This window comes from Mastomys coucha, unplaced genomic scaffold (assembly GCF_008632895.1).
Source record: "Mastomys coucha isolate ucsf_1 unplaced genomic scaffold, UCSF_Mcou_1 pScaffold20, whole genome shotgun sequence".
Lineage (NCBI taxonomy): Eukaryota > Metazoa > Chordata > Mammalia > Rodentia > Muridae > Mastomys > Mastomys coucha.
Window position 1 is genome coordinate 80,297,460 of NW_022196903.1, and position 10,186 is coordinate 80,307,645.

General features: G+C 48.0%; 1 protein-coding gene across 1 annotated transcript in view; it reads right to left on the reverse strand.

Annotated features, from left to right (window-relative positions):
* Anxa4 (annexin A4) overlaps positions 1 to 9,381 on the reverse strand; it is a 56,170-nt gene extending 46,789 nt beyond the window's left edge. Inside the window, exon 1 of the mRNA XM_031382442.1 lies at positions 9,319 to 9,381. The gene's annotated coding sequence lies outside the window, so the exon portion shown is untranslated. The remainder of the gene's footprint in view (positions 1 to 9,318) is intronic.
* Between the last annotated feature and the right edge of the window lie 805 nt (positions 9,382 to 10,186).

Below are 10,186 nucleotides of genomic sequence, written 5' to 3' on the forward strand. Positions count from 1 at the left end.
GACAGGGTTTCTCTGTATAGCCCTGGCTGTCCTGGAACTCACTCTGTAGACCAGGCTGGCCTCGAACTCAGAAATCCGCCTGCCTCTGCCTCACAAGTGCTGGGATTAAAGGCATGTGCCACTACTGCTGGGCTCTAGCTTCAGTCTTTATTACTGAAGGTAACTGTTCCCATCTCCTTTGACTTTGATTGATTGATTGATTGATTGATTGATTTGGTGGCATGTAAGTTGGGGCAGCTCCTGGGCAGTAACCAGAGCATTGGCTGCAGCATCTCTTTTCACTGTATGTGAGTGTGTGAGTGTGTGTGTGTGTGTGTGTGTGTGTGTGTGTGTGTAGAGGCCATTCTCAATCACTTCCTCATCTCGCTGAGCTTGCTGTTCAGACTGGCTGGCCAGGAAGACCCCCAAACCCACCCAGCTCCTCTCCCTAGCACAAACATCATAAGTACCCATGGCCAGGCCTGGCTCTTACGTGGGTGGTGTGGATTCAAACTCAGGTCATTACACTTACAGAGCAAGCGTTTTACCCACTGAGCCATCCCTCCGGCCCTTTTTTACAGTTCCTTAATTCACTACAGGAAACTCAAACTTGCAAATGCCGCTCATGGCAGGACTCTAGACGTGGCTCACTGTTTTCCATAACTGTGACATGAGCAGGGCTGACTGAAAGGCCATTACAGTCAGACCTTGTTCGCCAAACTGCATAAGCACGGCCACTAGCCTTGTAATCCCTGCCAAAGGATCTGTGTATTTTCCTAATGCCTTCATTCTGCCACTCACTGTTAGAAGGGAGGGAGGGAGGGAGGGAGAGAAGGAGGGAAAAGAGGGGGGGAAGGGGAGGAGAAGGGGAGAGGGAGGGAGGAGCAAAGGGAAGGAAGAAAGGAGGGAAGAAGGGAGGGAGGGGAGAGAGGGAGGAAAGAAGGGAAGGACAAGGGAAGACAACACACTCAAAACATTGGGAGAGCTTGTCGTTGGCAACCATCCACTTCAAAGAAACACTTGGGACACTTGGCCACCCTCAGGATTTGACAGAGCCCACGCCCTTTCCACCTTCTGTCTTAGGCCCTTGGGGTATTCATGGCAGCTCTTAATGAGCCCTTCAGTGCTGGACACTAAGAAGACACTGAACTGAATCTGCCTTCAGAGCAGGTTGGTTGTTCTCCTTGGAGGGGATGAGTTTTAAAATCAGTTGACTTGCTAGGTGGGCACAGAGGCCAAGTGTCCCATTGCTAGCAGAAAGGAGAGCTGAGGCAAGGATGCATTATCCTTAAAGGATGTTTAATCATGTGCGTGTATATCAAGGATGTGTGTATTAGGAGGACAAGGGAGATGAAGGGAGGAGCTGGTCCCTGCTAAATAGCTGCTGTTTGTGTCAGGGCAGTAGGATATCTGCAGAAAATTCTGGGGTAGGCTGAGGAGGGACGGTGACAAACCTAACAGCTTTCCAATCACTGCCACGTTGACCCAGGTTAGGAAAGAGCTGGGGTGGCTTGGATGAGAAGTACTAAGGGCTGAGTGAGGACATAACAGAGAGAACAGTAAAGAGACAGGCCAGATGGAAGTTTATCCTAGTTTGGTAGAGAAGGTAAAGAGGATCAGGCATGGAACATTTGCCTGAACTGTGGCTTTCTCACCCATTCATCCTTAGACACACTGAGTTCCAGGTGACATTAGGACACTTGACTAGACATCCTGTAAGACTCCAGAGCTGAGGCTCGGTGGTGGAGTAATTTCTCTGCATCTAAGAGGCCCTGGTCCAACCTCTAGCACCATAAAAAAACTAAACAAAATCACAAAACCGTCAATAAAAGCAGGTGATCAACCTAAATAGCTAACGCTGAAAAAGACATTCAAATAGCCAACCATGTTGGGCCCAAGAACACCAGCCATCAGAGAAGACTATATCAAAACCAGAGAGATGTCACCTGACCCCGGAACAGGTTCCTGCTATCCAAATGACTAAGGACAGCCGGTGCAAGCAACACGTGGCAGCAGGATCCTTGCACAGTGTTGGCTGGGGATGCAAACCACTATGGAAAACAGCATGGAAGTTCCTCAGGGAATTCAAAACAGAACTCTGTATGACCCACCACACCCACTCCAGGGTCTAACTCAGAGGAAGTGAAATCAGTGTGTAAAAGAGACATCTACTCTCCCATGTTCACTGCGGCTCCCTTCACAACTGTAAAGAAGCAGAACCAACTCAAGCACGCATCAATTGAAGGAAGGACAGAAAAAAAAAAGCACACACAAAAAAACAAAGAACACATACAGTGTGTACTATGAGTCACAAAGAGAATGAAAACCTTGTCATGCACAGCTACCTGGATGGAAATGGAGTCATTGAACACACACAGAACATTGGACAGACAAAGAAAGACAAGTACCGCCCTACCTCAGAGAGTAGAATAGGGATTAGCTTCGGCGAAGGATAGGAAGGAGTGAAGAGGGATTGATCAGTGGATCTGGTTACAGTTAAACAGAGTGAGAAGTTCTGTTGTGGACTGTATAGCAAGGTGACCACAGATATTAATAATTCATGGTACATTTCCAAAAGCTAGAAGGTGGTTGGTAAGCAGCTCAGTTGGTAGAGTGCTTGCCTGACATGAACAAGGCCCTGGGTTCCATGTCCACCACCGCTTGCTAATAAAACCAGATGTGGTAGCACATGGCTGTAAACCGACACTAGGGAAGTAGACACAGGAAGATCAGCAGTCAAGGTCATCCTTGGCTATACAGTTGAGGGCCAACCTGGGCTACAGGAGACCCTGTCTCCAAAACATCCAAGTCTGAGTGGAAGAGTCTCTGAAAAAATAAATAATCTTCAAATCCATACACTAAAATTCCCTCTTGGTCCAGGAGATAGTAGCTTAGTGAGTGGCGAGTTCCAAGCAGCCTTTGTGTCACTGGTCACAGTGAACTAGGCACTTGTCAGACTTATTTATTTTAAATAATCTATTTGTGTCAATACACATCTATAGGTCTTAGAACAGCACAACGTTCTGAAAGGGTGCTGGAAGGTGACATGAGTGTCATCAACAACTCCTCTGAGGCCAACAATTCCTGCTCAGATTTCCTATACTCCACCTGACCAAAATTGACTTTTCTGTACTCATCTTTTGTTTTTGTTTTTAATCCTCTTGAGTTAGCCAAGAAATAGATACTTTAGTTTTTAAAACCCATGTAATCTCAAAGGGCTTTATTCTTCCTTCTAATTTGGTGCCGACTAACCTTTTTTTTCTCTCACAGATGGGAGATTTCCCAAGCATGGTGATATATATTTTTAATTCCAGCACTCACTCTGTCCTTACAGACAGCTCTGTAAGTAAATAGCTCCAGTTTTCTGCTCCTAAACCAGCCTGCATCGTTCACACCCTTGCACCCACCTCTATTCTCTCTCTCTCTCTCTCTCTCTCTCTCTCTCTCTCTCTCTCTCTCTCACATACACACACACACACACACACACACACACACACACACACACAGCAGATCTAAGAAAAACTCATAGAATTGAAATTGCTAGAATGCCTTCAAATAAAACTTTGACAAATGCTACCAAATTTCTGAGTAGTCCTTCATGTGGCCCTCGTCACTCCCCAGACACCCTGGCCTGGGCTCAGAAGGGTGTCTGGAAACCTCTTGGGACTGTGGAGAATGTTGAGTATGTGTTCCCTTTTCTCAAGAAGGAACGAACGGATTGCTTTAGTCACACTCTTGGGGAGTAGTCGTGGGGCGGGTACCTCTATGAAGGACAAAACCAACAGAGTCAGTGGGTCGCATGACTTCAATCACATTCTTACTTGGGGAGGGAGGGAGGAGAATCCTCTATGAAGAATAAGAACTACTGAATCAACAGGTTCTCATGAGTATCCGAAAGGAGCACCTGCAGACAGCAACACTAAAACTCTGAAAATGTGTTTGCTCCTTTCCTCTCTGAGAGGTAGATGTTGGGCCCCAGTTCCTGTGAAGGCCCTGTTCCCTTCTCTGTGGGAGGGAGCTCAGGCACAAGTGGACGGGGAGGAGAATGAGGCCCCAAGTTAGCCACTGATATATAATAATGCCACCTGGTCCCTCTCCAGGGTCCCCTCCCACAGAGGAACACATCCTTGTGGGCCAGAAACGTGTCTGCTCTCTGGAATCTCATTGTTTAGCTCTGTGTGGCATCTAGGCCTGAGGGTTTAGGGGAGGAGTGGGGAGAAACTCACAGGATTTCTACATAGCCACCTGCATTCTGGCCTTTAGTCACCATTTATGCCTGTGCCTATGGTGGTGGTGATAACGTTCACAGAGGTTTTATGACAAGCCCAGGAGGCAGTATGACAAATTACTGACCTCGAGTGACGGAAACTTTTCAGTTTAGAAAATGCTCTTCTGAAACGGTGTTTCAGGGTCCCACATCAAAATCATAGCTCAGTTCAAACACAATCAGACACCAAGGAATTATATGCCCCACCAGCCCACAGTGGGCCTCAGTGGCCCCTGACTTCCTCCGCAGTTAATGGAGTGTATTAATCCATCTCAGCTTCAATCACGCTAAACAACAAACAGAACGCCTTGAGCTGAAGCTAAGCCTACAAGCACCAAGCCTGCACTGAGGGACTACGGTGACAGCATAGCTGGTATAGAGGTGTCTTACCAGCACCAGGACAGCCTGATCCCCAGAAACTGAGTTTTAAAACAGTGAGGTGTGGTAGGTGTCTTATGATCTCACTGCTGGGGAGGCAGAGACAAATCCCCAAGGCTCACTGGCCAGTCAGCCTGGCTTATGTGGTGGCTCTAGGTCAGGACAGCACCTAAGGAACGCACGCACGCACGCACGCACACAGAGAGAGGGAGAGAGAGGACAGAGATAGAGACAGAGAGAAGTAAGTTTGGACAGAGAAATGTCTGTTGTTAGTCTGATCACAGAGCAGATGTGACTGGTACAGCAAAGACTTGTTCTTCAGAATGTGGAGGTTTAGAAGGTTCCCCTTCGGCCAGGCAGTGGTGGCACACGCCTTTAATCCCAGCACTTGAGAGGCAGAGGCAGGCGGATTTCCGAGTTTGAGGCCAGCCTGGTCACGGAGTGAGTTCCAGGACAACTAGGGCTATACAGAGAAACCCTGTCTCAAAAAAAAAAAAAAAAAAAAAAAAAAAAAAAAAGCAAAGAAAAGAAAGTTCCCCTTCACATGGAACATTGGCCTTCACATCAGCTAGAACATGTAGTGTATGTTCTACATCACATATGTCTTGTAACAAATAGAACATGACAGATCAGAGTTGATGGAAGATCACATGTCATTCAGCTTAGCAAGTATGTTCATTTTTGAGTTTGTAGGGTCTGCTTTCTCACAGTGAGGTCCTGGTAACATCTTTAAATATGTAGGTCCTGGGATCCCAGTTCATCATAGTGGATCAGAATCTGGGACGGTGACCCTACAGAGTATGATGGTGCACATCTGTAGTAAGTCACAGAAGGCTGACGCAGAAGGATGTGAGACTCCAAGTTAGCCTGGGTTACACAGTAAGAACATCTCAAAAAAAAGTTTTTTTTTTAAAGAATGGTGCAAGAGCCATGTGTAGTGGCACATGCCTTGAATCACAACACTCAGGAGATCTCTGTGAGTTCTAGGTCAACCTGGTCTATACACTGAGTTCAGGAGAGTCAGGGCTATTGCATAGTGAGAGATGAGAAACACTGTCTTAGAAGCAAGCAAAAAAGAATGGGGCAATGATTTAAATAGTATTTAGGCTTCCTAGAGGAGTTTGATGAACTCTGAAGTTTGAGGAAGTATTAGGAAACTTTTATAGCTTTATCAGTACAATTCTACAAAGCCTCTGCCCAGGCCTTCTCTGCAGTGAGAACTCAGCAGCTCCAACCCCCTCCCTATGGGTCCCAAAAGCCACTTTCTCAGGTTCAACAAGAAAATGCCCAATATCATAAGGAGTTAATCATTCCCAAGTCCATATGCCAAGCCCTTCGAGGGTTTAAGAGCCACTGATTCACACACACACACACTACAGCTTCCCTTTTCTGGTCAAAAAAGTGTCAGGTTTCTGTTGAGGCAGGGTACTGAGGTGCTGGGGACTGAACCACTGGCCTTGTGATCTTAGGCAAGCAATCTGCCAACAGAACTACATTCCCATCCAGGCTCTACTTCGGTCAACTATATTTCACTTGGCACTTGGCCAAGGAGAACGTTGAAGCAGAAAAGAAAAACACAGATCAGGACTCGGTTAAGAAGCCAGGCTCTTAAGATGGTTCAGCAGGTAAGAGCACCGATTGCTCCTCTGAAGGTCATGAGTTCAAATCTCAGCAACCATATGGTGGCTTGCAACCACCCGTAATGAGATCTGATGCCCTCCTCTGGTGAGTCTGAAGACAGCTACAGTGTACTTATAATAAATAAATAATAAATTAATCTTTAAAAAAAAATAAAGCCAGGAATCTGGGCTGGCAAGATGGCTCAGTGGGTAAGAGCACCGACTGCTCTTCTGAAGGTCTAGATCCCAGCAACCACATGGTGGCTCACAACCACCTGTAATGAGATCTGACACCCTCTTCTGGTTGGTCTGAAGACAGCTACAGTGAATTATGCAAGCCGGGCCAGATGATAGCTCACGGCCATCTGAACAGCTACAGTGTACTCATACACATAAAATAAATAAAGTAAATCCATAGCTCACTATGAACCAAGTCCAGGGTCTCAGCTGGACTTGAGCCTCACCTCACAAGTCCCAACACATTGGAGGGCCAGGACTTGAAGTCTTGTTTCCTTATCTGTACCAGGTTACCCTGTCTCAGGCTGAGGAGAATTAGACTAGTGAGCCTAGGCTGACCGCTACTCAAAGACACTCTGAGGAGTCCATCTCAGTCCCTACATACTCTAACTGCAAGAGAACAAACCACTAAGGGCTTGGTTTGGGAAAAATGCCCCAAACCCAAGCAACACTTTTTTTTGAAAGCTTCTTGTTATCGACTTAAAAGGTATAAAATTTTGATGGTTGGAGACATAGCTCAGTTGGTAGAGTGCTTGCCTAGCCTGCACAAGGCCCTGGGTTGGATCCTCAGCACTCCATAAGCTTAGGCATGGTTGTGCACATCTGTAATCCCAGCATTCAGGAGCAGAGACAATAGGATCAGACGTTCAAGTACATCCTTGGCTACACAGAAAGTATGGGGCCAGCCTGGGCTATGTTAGACCCTGTTTTAATACCAAAGATAAAATAAAGAATATAATTTTGAGGGTTCTCCTCCCAGTTTTCCCTACAGTTTAAATGTAAAACATAGTTTTAGTCAAGTAATTGGGTGAAACTGGCACTTAAGGAAACTCTGCTTATTCGCTCTGTAACTTCCCTCATTCCTTGACCTGTCTCCAGTGCACAGAACCTCACACTGATCTCTCTTGAGAGCAGCAGGGTAGCCTACAATTATGCAAGCAAGATCAGGAAAAGAAAGGAATGGCTGGTCACAAACAAAGCAATGTACCCTAGGATGAGGGGATGGAGGACCAAGAGGCTCCCCCTGTGGGCACTGATGCCTGGCAGGCACAGCCTGACTGTGAATGTGAATCTCCAGACTGCTTTCAGAGAAAAAGAAAGTGGTCCCTGACCAAAGCAGGGACTCCAGCTAGGAGGAAATCCTCACCCTTTCCCTAATGGCTGCGTGTCTCTAGAGTGTACATGTGTATGTGCCCTGAAATCAACAGAAACCTGATTTGACTGGCTTTAGAGCAAAACATCCATCACTGAAGTCAGTGGCTCTCAGGTGGCTGTGGTTATCTCAGTCTAACTCCCAACCTCTCCTGTTCACTCTACAAAAGTGTTTAACTAGTTAATTTTGTGTGTGTGTGTGTGTGTGTGTGTGTGTGTGTGTGTGTGTGTGTGCATGTGTGTGTTCTCCAAGCCCATAATGGGGTGTCACACACTCTGGATCTGGAGTGTTTCAGGCAATTGTGAGCCATCTGAAGTGGGTACTGGGAACTCAATTGCAGTCCCCTGGGCGAGCAACAAGTGCTCTTAGCTAACGAGCCCTTTAGCCCCTACATACTCATGTTGGCTTTGTTTTTTGTTGGCTGGGTCTTTTCGTTTTTTTGAAGGCCAGATCTCGTGCAGTCCAGACTAGCCTCCAATATTACCCAGAACTACCGATTGTCTTGAAGTACTGAGATTCTATTTCTTTTAAATCTAAAACTGGAAGCTTTCAAAAGGTGTTGGCTTGGGTTTGGGACTGTCGTTTTCCCCAAACTTTTCTCAAAGGCAAAGATACGCCTGGTTTTCTTGGAGCCAAGGATAAAATCCAAGACTTCTAATGTGCTGGGGGCACGCTGTCAACTGAAGTATATGCCTGGTCCTCCTCGTTCTTCTCTCCTCTGTTCTCTAGGGACTCACTGCCACTTGTAGAGTTGCTTCCCATCTAAGAAATCAGGGCGTCTGGAAGTGATAGATAACATAACAACGGGATAGATAACAACCGGCCATCCTACCCACCCTTCTACCATCAGCTAAAGTGCCCAGTTTAAATGAAAGGCACAGTTGCTTAAGGGCCCACAGTGCTCCTCCAGTAACTGGAAGCGTTCATACACTTGGAGTGCACCTTGAGCCAGCAGAGTGTTAAGCTGCCAATTGTCTTAGGCGCCAAAGTCTCCGACTGGTCGAGGCACCGTGAGGACTGAATTAGAATGTAGCCACAGGCAGACATAGAATGAAAAACTAAGAATAAGATGATTCCTGGGTGCCAGGCACTGTGCCGAGACCTTTCGCTACAAGAGGGGGGAGGTGCGTCCTAAGAAGAAGAGAAAGCAAACTTACTCGCAAGAAGTAACACAAGTAGTGGTGGAGTGAGCTTCAGAGAACTTAACTCAGTGGTTTATCCTCAATACGGAGTCCCGGGGGCTTTGACTCAGCAAAAGACTGCAGGGGACTCGGCGAGCTGTGCACCGTGCGGCACTGCCTGCTCCTTCCCACGTTTCCCAGGTGGCTGCTCCGGTCCGGGACCTCACGCTTCCAGGGCGCGGTGCCAGTGGCCCAAAGAACCGCCTCTGGTCGCAGCAGCCGGTCCCTGAGCTCAAGATCCCCAGCCACAATTTAGGATACCCAGCGGGAGCCCAAGAATCCCAGGTCCAAGCTCAGGACCCGCGGCTGAGCCCAGGATCCCGAGGTTAATTAAGTTCAGGTTTCCAGGCCCTAGCTGCGACCGAGCCCAGGATTCCCCAAATGAAGTTTAGATTTCCAGGTCCGAGCCTAGGACACCTAGGACACCGGCCCGGAACCTAGGACCCACACCCAGAGCCCAGAGAGCCCGCGGCGGAGATCTGGACCACTGCCTAAGCCCCTTACCTCTTGTGCGGAGAGACAAGCCAAGTCCACCAAGGCTGCCACACCCTCGTCCCGGCCGATAGGTCCCGCCCCGTCTCGGGGTGGAGACTGAGCCCAAGTTCCTGGTTGTCCCTTTGCCCACGGAAAAGTCCCTCCCAGGCGAAGCGCGGCTGGAGCGGCACAAGAATCGCCCTCGGCACCAGGAGGCGCCTGAGGCAGATCACGCACTCGGCCTTCAACCCCACTAAGGACAGTGAGCCCACAAAGGGCCCCGAGACTACACCGCCAACCCCCACTCAGGACCCTGACTCTGCACAACCAGATTCCCAGGGTCTCGGCCTTGCGTCCTGCAGAGGTCGCACAACGCACACGGGGTTTCGGCGTTCCAGCGGGCTACCCAGACGAGTCTAGAGTGGACTGAAAAAGCAGACCATGACATCCGAGGGTACATTTCATGCCCTTCTTTCACATTACTGTTACGTATGTTTACGTTCCAGAAATGTTTACACCTCCCTTAAAGAAGACAGATGCAAACTCCAGAGTGGGGGAAGGGTTCTGGGAGACAGAAACAGATCACCTTTGAGAACTAGGGTTAGGAGCAACTCCGGGTTTCCCACTGAACTTCCAACTGAAGCATTGCTGGGTTGCTAGCCAGCCTCGGTCTGGCTCCTTGCTGGACACCGAGGCACATAAGGCTTGAAGAACAGAGGCAGGTGCAGGCAAAAGAGGCTCCACGGGCAACCTCCAATTTCACTTAACAAAGAATGGGTCGCTTTGGGCAATGTTTGCTCTCCAGCCAACCAAAACCTATGTGGTCATTATTTTAAATTATATCAGCAACTATAGTAGCTAGAGGAGGTAGCTTATTGTGTAGTTAACAGCTGGTGGG